This window comes from Rana temporaria, unplaced genomic scaffold (assembly GCF_905171775.1).
Source record: "Rana temporaria unplaced genomic scaffold, aRanTem1.1, whole genome shotgun sequence".
In the NCBI taxonomy this organism is placed as follows: Eukaryota; Metazoa; Chordata; class Amphibia; order Anura; family Ranidae; genus Rana; species Rana temporaria.
In genome coordinates, this window is record NW_024404507.1 from 158,512 (window position 1) to 171,668 (window position 13,157).

At 50.0% G+C, this 13,157-nt stretch overlaps 1 long non-coding RNA gene across 1 annotated transcript; it reads left to right on the forward strand.

Moving 5' to 3' along the window:
* Positions 1-1,414: 1,414 nt before the first annotated feature.
* On the forward strand, positions 1,415-12,894 carry LOC120922020. The gene is made up of 3 exons (XR_005745027.1): positions 1,415-1,522; positions 9,631-9,698; positions 12,278-12,894. It is a non-coding gene; the product is annotated as an uncharacterized LOC120922020 (long non-coding RNA).
* Positions 12,895-13,157: the final 263 nt, after the last annotated feature.

Consider the following 13,157-nt stretch of genomic DNA (forward strand, 5'->3'; position numbering starts at 1 on the left):
AACATTTGACGCAAAGGACCTGTATTGTCACCGGACTGGTCAATCCAAAGTTATCCATACATTGATTTTTATTAAAAAAATAAAGTTTAATTGGTGTAGTTAGGGATACACTGGAGTTCTACTTTAATTCTGATGTTGGTTACAAAAACACATAAAAAAAAAATCCTGTTCCAGGGCTGAAATGTTGACCCGTCAGCCAATGCAGACTCTGTTCTAGGATAGGGTGACCAGATGTCCCTGGTTTCAGGGGACAGTCCCCGGTTTGAGGACACTGTCCCCGGATTGGATTTGAACAGGGGCTGGGGAATTTTTTTTTTCCCATTATCTGTGCCCCTTTTTGACGATCATGTGGTCGGAGCGGAGGGAATATTTCTTTCAGTTTTGGGCGCATGCCCATCCAGCATGTTCTTCTGCCTTGGCTCGAGTCCCGGGCAGCCGCCTCCCTTGCCTTCCCTGGCAGAGTAATCTTCCGCCGCTCCCCAGCCGGGGGCCCGGAGAGTAATGCCGCGTACAGACGGTCGTTTTTTGTGATGGGGAAAAAAAAACGACGTTTGAAAAAAACGTCATTTAAAATGATCCTGTGTGTGGGCAAAACGTTGTTTTATGTCTTCAAAAAAACGACAAAAAAAAAATTCGAACATGCTTGAATTTTTTTGTGTCGTTTTTCAAAACGTCGTTTTTTGTTTCACAGAAATTGACCGCGTGTAGCAAAAAACAACGTTTTTAAACCCGCGCATGCCCAGAAGCTAGTTATGAAGCGAGCTTCAATGGAAAAACGTGGTGAACGTAACCGCGCTTTGCTACAGCATTGTGAGAAAAACGATGGTGTGTAGGCAACGTCGTTTTTGAAAATGAAGTTTCAAAAACGTCGTTTTTTTTTTTCATCACAAAAAACGACCGTCTGTACGCGGCATAAGTCTTGACAGGCTGTGAGGCGGACGGCGGCGGCGGCAGCCAGCACTGAATCGCAGGGTTTCACGCATTGCACCAGTGTGCAACCGAGACTTTAATGGCATTTTAGTCATTACTGTTTTTTTCCCCCCGACATATTTTTTATACTTTTGATCATGAAGTTTTCCTGTGAGCATGTAAAAGGAAACATTTATTTTTGGAGTTTATTTATAAACAGGATGGGAAAAAAATATATATATTAATAATACATACATATATATCATTTATAAAAAAATATATATATATCCTGGAGAAGGGTTCCTCCTCTGTGTACACATAGAGATGAAATGTAGCCGGTAATGACGGTGTCTCTGGTCGGAGAGATGTGATCTGTAGATTGGGATATGAGAAGTGCGATGTGATGGAGAAGATACAGGTGGAAGATACAAAGTGACAACAAGGTGTGTTGTGATTTCATCAGACCGCCGCAAAACGAAACCGCGGGAAAATCTGCCGCTGTTTATTGGTTGAAAGTGAAACATAGGCGGGACGTGGGATGGCAAATTGAACTCCATCCACGGAGCGATCTCCCGGAGCAGCATGGAGTTCCTGTACACCCTTCTCCGAGGAGGTGAGTGATGAGACGGGGGGCGGTGATACCGGGGAGACCCCGATCTACCGGACATCTCATCATACGTGTATGATGTCACACAGCTCACTGTCCGGCAAATACCAAACCCGAGCCCCGATCCCCCCCCACCTGTGTGCAATACCTGCCCTTCTCCCCCCTCACCTGTGTGCAATACCTGCTCTCCTCCCTCCCCCCTCACCTGTGTGCAATACCTGCCCTTCTCCTCCCCCCACCTGTGTGCAATACCTGCCCTTCTCCTCCCCCACCTGTGTGCAATACCTGCCCTTCTCCTCCCTCACCTGTGTGCAATACCTGCCCTTCTCCTCCCCTCACCTGTGTGCAATACCTGCCCTTCTCCCCCCTCACCTGTGTGCAATACCTGCCCTTCTCCTCCCTCACCTGTGTGCAATACCTGCCCTTCTCCTCCCCCCACCTGTGTGCAATACCTGCTCTCCTCCTCCCCACCTGTGTGCAATACCTGCCCTTCTCCCCCCTCACCTGTGTGCAATACCTGCTCTCCTCCCTCCCCCCTCACCTGTGTGCAATACCTGCCCTTCTCCTCCCCCCACCTGTGTGCAATACCTGCCCTTCTCCTCCCCCCACCTGTGTGCAATACCTGCCCTTCTCCTCCCCCCACCTGTGTGCAATACCTGCCCTTCTCCTCCCTCACCTGTGTGCAATACCTGCCCTTCTCCTCCCCTCACCTGTGTGCAATACCTGCCCTTCTCCCCCCTCACCTGTGTGCAATACCTGCCCTTCTCCTCCCTCACCTGTGTGCAATACCTGCCCTTCTCCTCCCCCCACCTGTGTGCAATACCTGCCCTTCTCCCCCCCACCTGTGTGCAATACCTGCCCTTCTCCCCCCACCTGTGTGCAATACCTGCCCTTCTCCTCCCCTCACCTGTGTGCAATACCTGCCCTTCTCCTCCCCCCACCTGTGTGCAATACCTGCCCTTCTCCCCCCTCACCTGTGTGCAATACCTGCTCTCCTCCCTCCCCCCTCACCTGTGTGCAATACCTGCCCTTCTCCTCCCCCCACCTGTGTGCAATACCTGCCCTTCTCCTCCCTCACCTGTGTGCAATACCTGCCCTTCTCCTCCCTCACCTGTGTGCAATACCTGCCCTTCTCCTCCCCCCACCTGTGTGCAATACCTGCCCTTCTCCTCCCTCACCTGTGTGCAATACCTGCCCTTCTCCTCCCCTCCCCTCACCTGTGTGCAATACCTGCCCTTCTCCTCCCCCCACCTGTGTGCAATACCTGCCCTTCTCCTCCCCCCACCTGTGTGCAATACCTGCCCTTCTCCCCCCACCTGTGTGCAATACCTGCCCTTCTCCTCCCCCCACCTGTGTGCAATACCTGCCCTTCTCCTCCCCCCACCTGTGTGCAATACCTGCCCTTCTCCCCCCACCTGTGTGCAATACCTGCCCTTCTCCTCCCCCCACCTGTGTGCAATACCTGCCCTTCTCCCCCCACCTGTGTGCAATACCTGCCCTTCTCCTCCCCTCACCTGTGTGCAATACCTGCCCTTCTCCTCCCCCCACCTGTGTGCAATACCTGCCCTTCTCCTCCCCCCACCTGTGTGCAATACCTGCCCTTCTCCTCCCCCCACCTGTGTGCAATACCTGCCCTTCTCCCCCCACCTGTGTGCAATACCTGCCCTTCTCCTCCCCTCACCTGTGTGCAATACCTGCCCTTCTCCTCCCCCCACCTGTGTGCAATACCTGCCCTTCTCCTCCCCCCACCTGTGTGCAATACCTGCCCTTCTCCTCCCCCCACCTGTGTGCAATACCTGCCCTTCTCCTCCCCCCACCTGTGTGCAATACCTGCCCTTCTCCTCCCCCCCCCTGTGTGCAATACCTGCCCTTCTCCCCCCCTCACCTGTGTGCAATACCTGCTCTCCTCCTCCCCCCACCTGTGTGCAATACCTGCCCTTCTCCCCCCCACCTGTGTGCAATACCTGCCCTTCTCCTCCCCCCACCTGTGTGCAATACCTGCCCTTCTGCCCCCCCACCTGTGTGCAATACCTGCCCTTCTCCCCCCCACCTGTGTGCAATAGCTGCCCTTCTCCCCCCCCCACCTGTGTGCAATACCTGCCCTTCTCCTTACCCACCTGTGTGCAATACCTGCCCTTCTCCTCCCCCCACCTGTGTGCAATACCTGCCCTTCTCCTTGCCCACCTGTGTGCAATACCTGCCCTTCTCCTCCCCCCACCTGTGTGCAATACCTGCCCTTCTCCTCCCTCACCTGTGTGCAGTACCTGCTCTCCTCCCTCCCCCCTCACCTGTGTGCAATACCTGCCCTTCTCCCCCCTCACCTGTGTGCAATACCTGCTTTCCTCCCTCCCCCCTCACCTGTGTGCAATACCTGCTCTCCTCCCTCCCCCCTCACCTGTGTGCAATACCTGCCCTTCTCCTCCCCCCACCTGTGTGCAATACCTGCCCTTCTCCTCCCTCCCCCCTCACCTGTGTGCAATACCTGCCCTTCTCCTCCCTCCCCTGTGTGCAATACCTGCCCTTCTCCTCCCCCCACCTGTGTGCAATACCTGCCCTTCTCCTCCCCCCACCTGTGTGCAATACCTGCCCTTCTCCTCCCCCCACCTGTGTGCAGTACCTGCCCTTCTCCTCCCCCACCTGTGTGCAATACCTGCCCTTCTCCCTCCCCCTCACCTGTGTGCAATACCTGCTCTCCTCCCTCCCTCACCTGTGTGCAATACCTGCTCTCCTCCCTCCCTCACCTGTGTGCAATACCTGCCCTTCTCCCTCCCCTGTGTGCAATACCTGCCCTTCTTCTCCCCCCACCTGTGTGCAGTACCTGCCTTTCTCCTCCCCCCCACCTGTGTGCAGTACCTGCTCTCCTCCCTCCCCCCTCACCTGTGTGCAATACCTGCCCTTCTCCTCCCCCCACCTGTGTGCAATACCTGCCCTTCTCCTCCCTCACCTGTGTGCAATACCTGCCCTTCTCCTCCCCCCACCTGTGTGCAATACCTGCCCTTCTCCTCCCTCCCCTGTGTGCAATACCTGCCCTTCTCCCCCCCACCTGTGTGCAGTACCTGCTCTCCTCCCTCACCTGTGTGCAATACCTGCTCTCCTCCCTCACCTGTGTGCAATACCTGCCCTTCTCCCTCCCCTGTGTGCAATACCTGCCCTTCTCCTCCCTCCCCCTCCCCTGTGTGCAATACCTGCTCTCCTCCCTCCCCCTCACCTGTGTGCAGTACCTGCTCTCCTCCCTCCCCCCCCCACTCACCTGTGTGCAGTACCTGCTCTCCTCCCTCCCCCCTCACCTGTGTGCAATACCTGCCCTTCTCCCCCCTCACCTGTGTGCAATACCTGCCCTTCTCCTCCCTCCCCCCCTCACCTGTGTGCAATACCTGCCCTTCTCCTCCCCCCACCTGTGTGCAATACCTGCCCTTCTCCTCCCTCCCCTGTGTGCAATACCTGCCCTTCTCCCCCCCCCCCCACCTGTGTGCAGTACCTGCTCTCCTCTCTCCTCCCTCACCTGTGTGCAATACCTTCTCTCCTCCCTCACCTGTGTGCAATACCTGCCCTTCTCCCTCCCCTGTGTGCAATACCTGCCCTTCTCCTCCCTCCCCCTCACCTGTGTGCAATACCTGCTCTCCTCCCTCCCCCTCACCTGTGTGCAGTACCTGCTCTCCTCCCTCCCCCCCACTCACCTGTGTGCAGTACCTGCTCTCCTCCCTCCCCCCTCACCTGTGTGCAATACCTGCCCTTCTCCCCCCTCACCTGTGTGCAATACCTGCTTTCCTCCCTCCCCCCTCACCTGTGTGCAATACCTGCTTTCCTCCCTCCCCCTCACCTGTGTGCAATACCTGCTTTCCTCCCTCCCCCCTCACCTGTGTGCAATACCTGCTTTCCTCCCTCCCCCCTCACCTGTGTGCAATACCTGCTCTCCTCCCTCCCCCCTCACCTGTGTGCAATACCTGCCCTTCTCCTCTCCCCACCTGTGTGCAATACCTGCCCTTCTCCTCCCTCCCCCCCACCTGTGTGCAATACCTGCCCTTCTCCTCCCTCCCCCCCCACCTGTGTGCAATACCTGCCCTTCTCCTCCCCCACCTGTGTGCAATACCTGCCCTTCTCCTCCCTCCCCTGTGTGCAATACCTGCCCTTCTCCCCCCCCCACCTGTGTGCAGTACCTGCTCTCCTCCCTCCTCCCTCACCTGTGTGCAATACCTGCTCTCCTCCCTCACCTGTGTGCAATACCTGCCCTTCTCCCTCCCCTGTGTGCAATACCTGCCCTTCTCCTCCCTCCCCCTCACCTGTGTGCAATACCTGCTCTCCTCCCTCCCCCTCACCTGTGTGCAGTACCTGCTCTCCTCCCTCCCCCCACTCACCTGTGTGCAGTACCTGCTCTCCTCCCTCCCCCCACTCACCTGTGTGCAGTACCTGCTTTCCTCCCTCCCCCCTCACCTGTGTGCAGTACCTGCCCTCCTCCCTCCCCACCTGTGTGCAGTACCTGCTCTCCTCCCTCCTTAGTAGTAAAAAAAAAAATTATTAATAAAAAATGCAATAAAACTATCCCCCATTTTTGTAAACGCTATAAATTTTGCGCAAACCAATCGATAAACGCTTATATATATATATATTTACCAAAAATAGGTAGAAGAATACGTATCGGTCTAAACTGAGGAAAATAAATCTTTTTTTTTTTATTATTTATTTTTGGGGGATATTTATTATAGCAAAAAGTAAAAAATATTGAATTTTTTTTCAAAATTGTCGCTCTTTTTGTTTATAGCGCAAAAACGCAGAGGTGATCAAATACCACCAAAAGAAAGCTCTATTTGTGGGGAAAAAAGGACGCCAATTTTGTTTGGGAGCCACGTCGCACGACCGCGCAATTGTCAGTTACAGCGACGCAGTACCGAATCGCAAAAACTGGCCAGGTCCTTTACCTGCATTTTGTGTCTTAAGTGGTTAATGGCTTTCTTCTTTGCTTCACGCTGACAGCATGAGGAGAATAAAAGCCGATAACCGGCTTTTACCTCTATGATCAGCCGTCATTGGCCGACAATTCGTTTGGTAACATTTTATATAGGTGCAGTGTGGCACAACCGCGCAATTGTCATTTCAAAGTGTGACGGCGCTGAAATCTGAAAATTGGCCTGGGCAGGAAGGGGGTGAAAGTGGCCACTAAGCAAGTGGTTAACCACTGCAGCCCCAGAAAAAATGTACCGCCTTCCTGACCAGAGAACTTTTTGCGATTCGACACTGCGTCACTTTAACTGACAATTGCGCAGTCGTGCGCCATTGTACCCAAACAAAATTTTACGTCCTTCTTTTTTTTTTTTTTTTTAAATAGATTTATTTTGGTGGTATTTGATCACCTCTGCGGTTTTTATTTTTTGCGCTTTAAACAAAAAAAAGAGCAAAAATTTAGGGAAAAAAAAAAGCATTTTTTTTGCTACAATAAACCCACCCCAAAAATATATATATATATTTTTTTATTATAATATATATATTTCAATAATATATATATTATAATAAAAATAATATATATAATATAATATATAATATATATATTATAATAAAAATAAAAAAATCACAATAAGGGTTTGATTGGTTTGCGCAAAAGTTATATCGTCAAAAAAATTGGTGGATAGATGTATGGCTTTTTTTTTTTTTTTTTACTATTAATGGCGGCAATCTGTGATAAAAAATATTGGCCCGGATTCACAAAGCACTTACGCCGACGTATCTCGAGATACGCAGCGTAAGTGCAAATATGCGCCGTCGTATCTATGCGCCGGACTCTGAAACCAAGATACGCCTGAAAATAGGCTTCATCCGACCGGCGTAACTTGCCTACGCCGGCGTATCGTGGGCGCATATTTACGCTGGACGTAAGTGCGCTCCCATTGATTTCCTATTCAAATATGGAAATGAGGGAGATACGCCGATTCACGAACGTACTTGCGCCCGGCGCATAATATACGCGATTTGCGTAAGTCGTACGTCCGGCGTAAAGTTATTCCCCCATATAGGAGGCGCAACCCATGCAAAGGTATGGACCAGGGAACACAGCCGTCGTATCTTATGTCGTTTAGGTAGTACGTGAATAGGGCTGGGCGTAGGTTACGTTCACATCGTAGGCAGTGATCCGTCGTATCTTAGGGAGTAGTTCCGACGTGATTCTGAGCATGCGCACTGGGATATGTCCACGGGACGGCGCATGCGCCGTTCATTATACGTATCGGTCTGAGACTCATCACATCATTTGCATGGCTCACGCCCACTTCCACTTACGACGACTTACGCCTAAGAAACCCATCGCAGATTTGGCTGCACTGGCTTTGTGAATCCAGTGCTTGCCTCTCTGTGCTACATCGGCGTAGCGTAAAGGAGATACGCTACGGCGACATAAATATGCGCCAATGTATGTGAATCCGGGCCTATATATATATATATATATATATATATATATATATATATATATCACAGATCGCCGCCATTACTAGTAAAAAAAAATGGCATACATCTATTCACCAATTTTTTTAGACGCTATAACTTTTGCGCAAACCAATCAATATACGCTTATTGCGTTTTTTTTTTTTTAACAAAAATATGTAGAGTATAATATATCGGCCTAAACCGAGGGGGGGGGAAACAATTGTTTATATATATATATATATATATATATATATATATATATATATAATGATGCTATTTTAGGACCATTGTCATACAGCGATCAGTGCTATAAAAATGCACTGATTACTGTGTAGGTAAGGGGTTATCCACTAAGGGGCGAGAAAGGGGTTAAGTGTGTCCTAGGGAGTGATTCTAACTGTGGGCGGGGGGGGGGGGCCGGGCTATGAGTGACACGGCAGTGATCACTGCTCCCGATCACAGGGAGAAGTAGATCTCCGTCATGTCACCAAGAAGAACAGGGAAATGCCTTGTTTACAAAGACATCTCCCTGTTCTGCAGCTCTGTGGCACAATCGCGGGCACCTGGTAGACATTGAGTCAACGGGACCCGCGGTCATACTCGCGGCGGGCGGGACTTAAAGGGAAGGTACAGGTACGTCCATATGCGCAGCCGTGCCATTCTGCCAACGTAAATAGTCGTGCAACGGTCTGCAATCGGTTTTAAGCAATGGGGTAGATTCAGAGAGCAATTGCGTCTGCTTAACCATAGTTACGCAGCGCAATTGCTTACTTGCGCCGGCGTATCGAATGCTCCTGATTCAGGAACCTCGATACGCCGACTGCAGCCTAAGATATGCGTGGCATAAGGCTCTTATGCCGTCATATCTTAGGCTACATTCTTACGCAGGCCGCTAGGTGGCGTTCCCGTAGTGGTCAGCGTAGAGTATGCCAATTGCATACTAACGCCGATTCACAACCGTACGCGCGCCCTGCGTACGCAGTTTACGTCGTTTGCATACGTCGGTTTTTGCGTAAGGCTGCCCCTGCTATTTGCAGGGGCAGCCAATGCTACGTATACCCGTCGTTCCCGCGTCGCGTTTTTGAAAAATTACGTCGTTTGCGTAAGTGAATCGTGAATTGCGCTGGACGCCATTCACGTTCACTTTGAAGCAAATGACGTCCTTACGACGTCATTTACCGCAATGCACGTCGGGAAAGTTTCCCGACGGAGCATGCGCACTACGTTCGGCGCGGGAACGCGCCTAATTTAAATGAACCACTCTTACGCCAGCCATTTTTCAGGAGCACCCACGCAATTTACGGAGCTACTGCTCCGTGAATCAAGCGTAGCGCAGGAAATTTACGGAAGGCACAGCGGCAAAACGGTGCGCTTTGCCACCGTAAGAAATGGGCAAATGTACCTGAATCTACCCCAATGGCATCAGGCTCCACCTTTTTTGGGGGGGGGAATCCTATTCTGAGCACCGCACAGTAGATCACTGCCTGGCACAGTGCCATACATTGGCGTAATAACCTGAACTGTGGGGAAAATAGGAAGTGTTGGTATTGTGTTATGATGTAGAATAGTAACATTGTTTCATGTTATGTTTGTTTTCTTTCCCCCCCCTCTATTCTGCTCACATAAGGGATATTACAGGTCCGTTTAAATATGTTATCATTGAACATTTGTCTTAAATTGTGTTTCTTTTTTTTTTTTTATAGTTTCTGATTCAGTTTTTGGCATCATAACACCACTATTGGCTGTGGTGATTATCTTCCTTCTGTGGTGGGTGAGTAGGAATTTCATATTTCTTCTATATAGTATTGTTGTAGTCATATTTCTCTGCAGGAGGTTGTTGCTGGAGGGGAAGCTGTACCTGAGGACCTGCAGTGCCAGGATCTCCCTGCTTCTCCTTCCTTCCGATGATAAAAAAAAAAAAAAACTCACTATACCCTTCTGCACTATAAACAAAAACATTGGGCCAGATTCACAAAGAGATACGACGGTGTATCTACAGATACACCATCGTATCTCTGACTTACACTGGTCCTATCTATGCGCCTGATTCATAGAATCACATACACATAGATAGGACTAAGATCTGACAGTGTTACACTGTGTTACACTGTCGGATCTTTTTTTCAATTTAAAAATGGCGCCGGGGGCGTTCCCGCTGATTTACGATAAATAATATGTAAATCAGCGAGATACGCAAATTCACGAACGTACGCAGACCCGACGCAGTCTTCTTACGACGTTTCCGTAGCGGCTTTCCCGGCGTATACTTACCCCTTCTTTTATCAGGCGCAGCTAATGTTAAGTATAGCCGGCGTTCCCGCGTCGAATTTTTTAACGTCGTTTGCGTAAGTCGTTCTCGAATACAGACGGACGTCGTTTACGTAAGCGTCGAAACCACTGACGTCCTAGCGACGTCAGTGGGAGCAATGCACGCCGGGAAATTTCGCGGATGGCGCCTGCGCATTTAAATCGGCGCGGGAACACGCCTGATTTAAATAGTACACTCCCCTAGCCGCGGAATTTAAATTCCGCCGGGGGATTTAGGATCCGCCGTCGCAAGTTTGGAGGTAAGTGGTTTGTGAATTAGCCACTTGCCTCCTAAACTTGCGGGAGCGGATCTTAATTCATGTAGATCGAGCGGATCTATAGATCCGCTGAGCTACGTGAATCTGGCCCATTATATAAAATCAACAATTTAAAGCAGAGTTCCACCCAAAAGTGGAACTTCCGCTTTAAGCACTCCTCGCCCCCCTTACATGCCACATTTGGCATGTAATTTTTTTGGAGGGGGAGTGGGACTTCCTATCCCACTTCTTCCTTCTGCCTATGGGCTGCCTAGGTGACCCCACCTTTCCACCTAGGAGGCCCCTCCTTCTGGGCAATCTCCTGGGACACGTTACAGGTCCCTGATCGCCTGTTCACTTTAACTACTTAAGGACCGGACCAATATGCTGCTAAATGACCCAAGGGGTTTTTACAATTCGGCACTGCGTCGCTTTAACAGACAATTGCGCGGTCGTGCGACGTGGCTCCCAAACAAAATTGGCGTCCTTTTTTCCCCACAAATAGAGCTTTCTTTTGGTGGTATTTGATCGCCTCTGCGGTTTTTTATTTTTTGCGCTATAAACAAAAATAGAGCGACAATTCTGAAAAAAATGCAATATTTTTTTACTTTTTGCTATAATAAATATCCCCCAAAAACACATATATATATATATATATATATATATATATTAAAAAAAAAAATGTCCTCAGTTTAGGCCGATACGTATTCTTCTACATATTTTTGGTAAAAAAAAAATCGCAATAAGCGTTTATCGATTGGTTTGCGCAAAATTTATAGCGTTTACAAAACAGGGGATATTTTTATTGCATTTTTATTAATATATTTTTTTTTTTTTTTTTACTACTAATGGCGGCGATCAGTGATTTTTTTTTTTTTTTTGTGACTGCGACATTATGGCGGACATTTCGGACAATTTTGACACATTTTTGGGACCATTGTCATTTTCACAGCAAAAAAATGCATTTAAATTGCATTGTTTATTGTGAAAATGACAGTTGCAGTTTGGGAGGTAACCACAGGGGGCGCTGTAGGAGTTAGTGTTCACCTAGTGTGTGTTTACAACTGTAAACACACACTAGGTGTGGCTGTAGGACTGACGTCATCGATCGAGTCTCCCTATAAAAGGGATCACCCGATCGATACGCCACCACAGTGAAGCACGGGGAAGTCGTGTTTACATACGGCTCTCCCCGTTCTTCAGCTCCGGGGAGCGATCGCGACGCCACGTCGTCGTCCCGGATCGCTCCCCGCGGGAATCCGACCGCCGCATGTAGCAGGGGGGGGGGTCCCGATCGGACCCCCGACCAGGCAGGAACGTACAGGTACGCCAATGTGCCTGTACGTGCCATTCTGCCGACGTACATATACATGCGGCGGTCGGGAAGTGGTTAAGAGCGCAGCGCCTATTGCGAATGCTCAGTGCGTGCCCGGCCACGAAGCCGAAAGCTGTCACGGCCGGGTGCCCAGAGTGGCAATGGAGGCACCGGCAGACCCCCCCCAGGGGTTTGTCCTTGAGTGACAGCCACAAGACGACTGATGGCTAGTGGTGGAAAAGCAGTACTGCAGGCGATAGCTCAGAATTGAACACCTTCATCCTGCACACTGCAACCTATTCATCACTATAAGGAGAACTGTACTCGTGACAGCCTCCGAAATTGCTCAAAAAGACTGAAAAAAACATAGTCATAAGACTGTAAATGACCCAGTGGGGGGGGTTACAGTAATCTGCATAAGCCACTGATATGCAGTTGTTTTAATTTCTATCTTTTTTTTTATATTTACAGGTGAATTGCAAAAAGAAAAAGGCTCTTCCTCTGAGTATCATGGAGGTTGGACATGGACAACCCATCCACAGAGTCCACCACCAGTGAGAACCGATCTATGCCTAGAGTGGAGGATGGGACTGTGGCCGGCGCTGGGATTGGATCCTTCTATTCCGGTTCAAGAGAAAGAAGCCACTCAGCACATACAGATCCTCTTTAGAAGTCACCCGGTCCCCTCATCCCTGTTACATACTTACCATGCCAGCTGGGGATGTGCAATATTACCGTCTACTTTTTAAAAAAAATATATGAATATTTATTCTTTTAATTTTACTTTTTGTATCCACGAATAGGTCAAGCCAGACTTTACAGTGTATCTAAAGCCAAACATTTGTTAGATTTGGATGGGACATCACCACTCGGATATTCTTGCCAGCTGCCCCCACCCGGGGTGATTATATTTTCTAGCTGTGTCCCCACTGGGGTGATTATATGTCCTGGTGCTCATTCCCAAAAAAGTGATGGGAGAATATATACTGTCTCGGGGGCAACGCCGCAGCCGCCCCCGAGACTCTGGAGGGACGATTTTACATTGCCCTCTATGGAGATGGTTCACATCTCCACCCTGAACGCCGTACGCCTGCCGCCTGAAAACAAGTCCCGGACCCTTTTTTTCAGGCGGCGTTCGGCATAGGAGATGTGAACCATCTCCATAGAGGGGGTGAAGGCTGCATTCACAATCGCGGCGTTTTGTCGCCGCAAATCGCGGTACAAAACGCTGCAATTTGTCGCCGCAATTTTGTACGCCTAGGTGTGAATGCAGCCTTACACTGCATTCACACCTCGGCGACAAGTAACGCCGCGTACGTGGCGTATTTTGCCGCGATTAGGTTACTTTTTT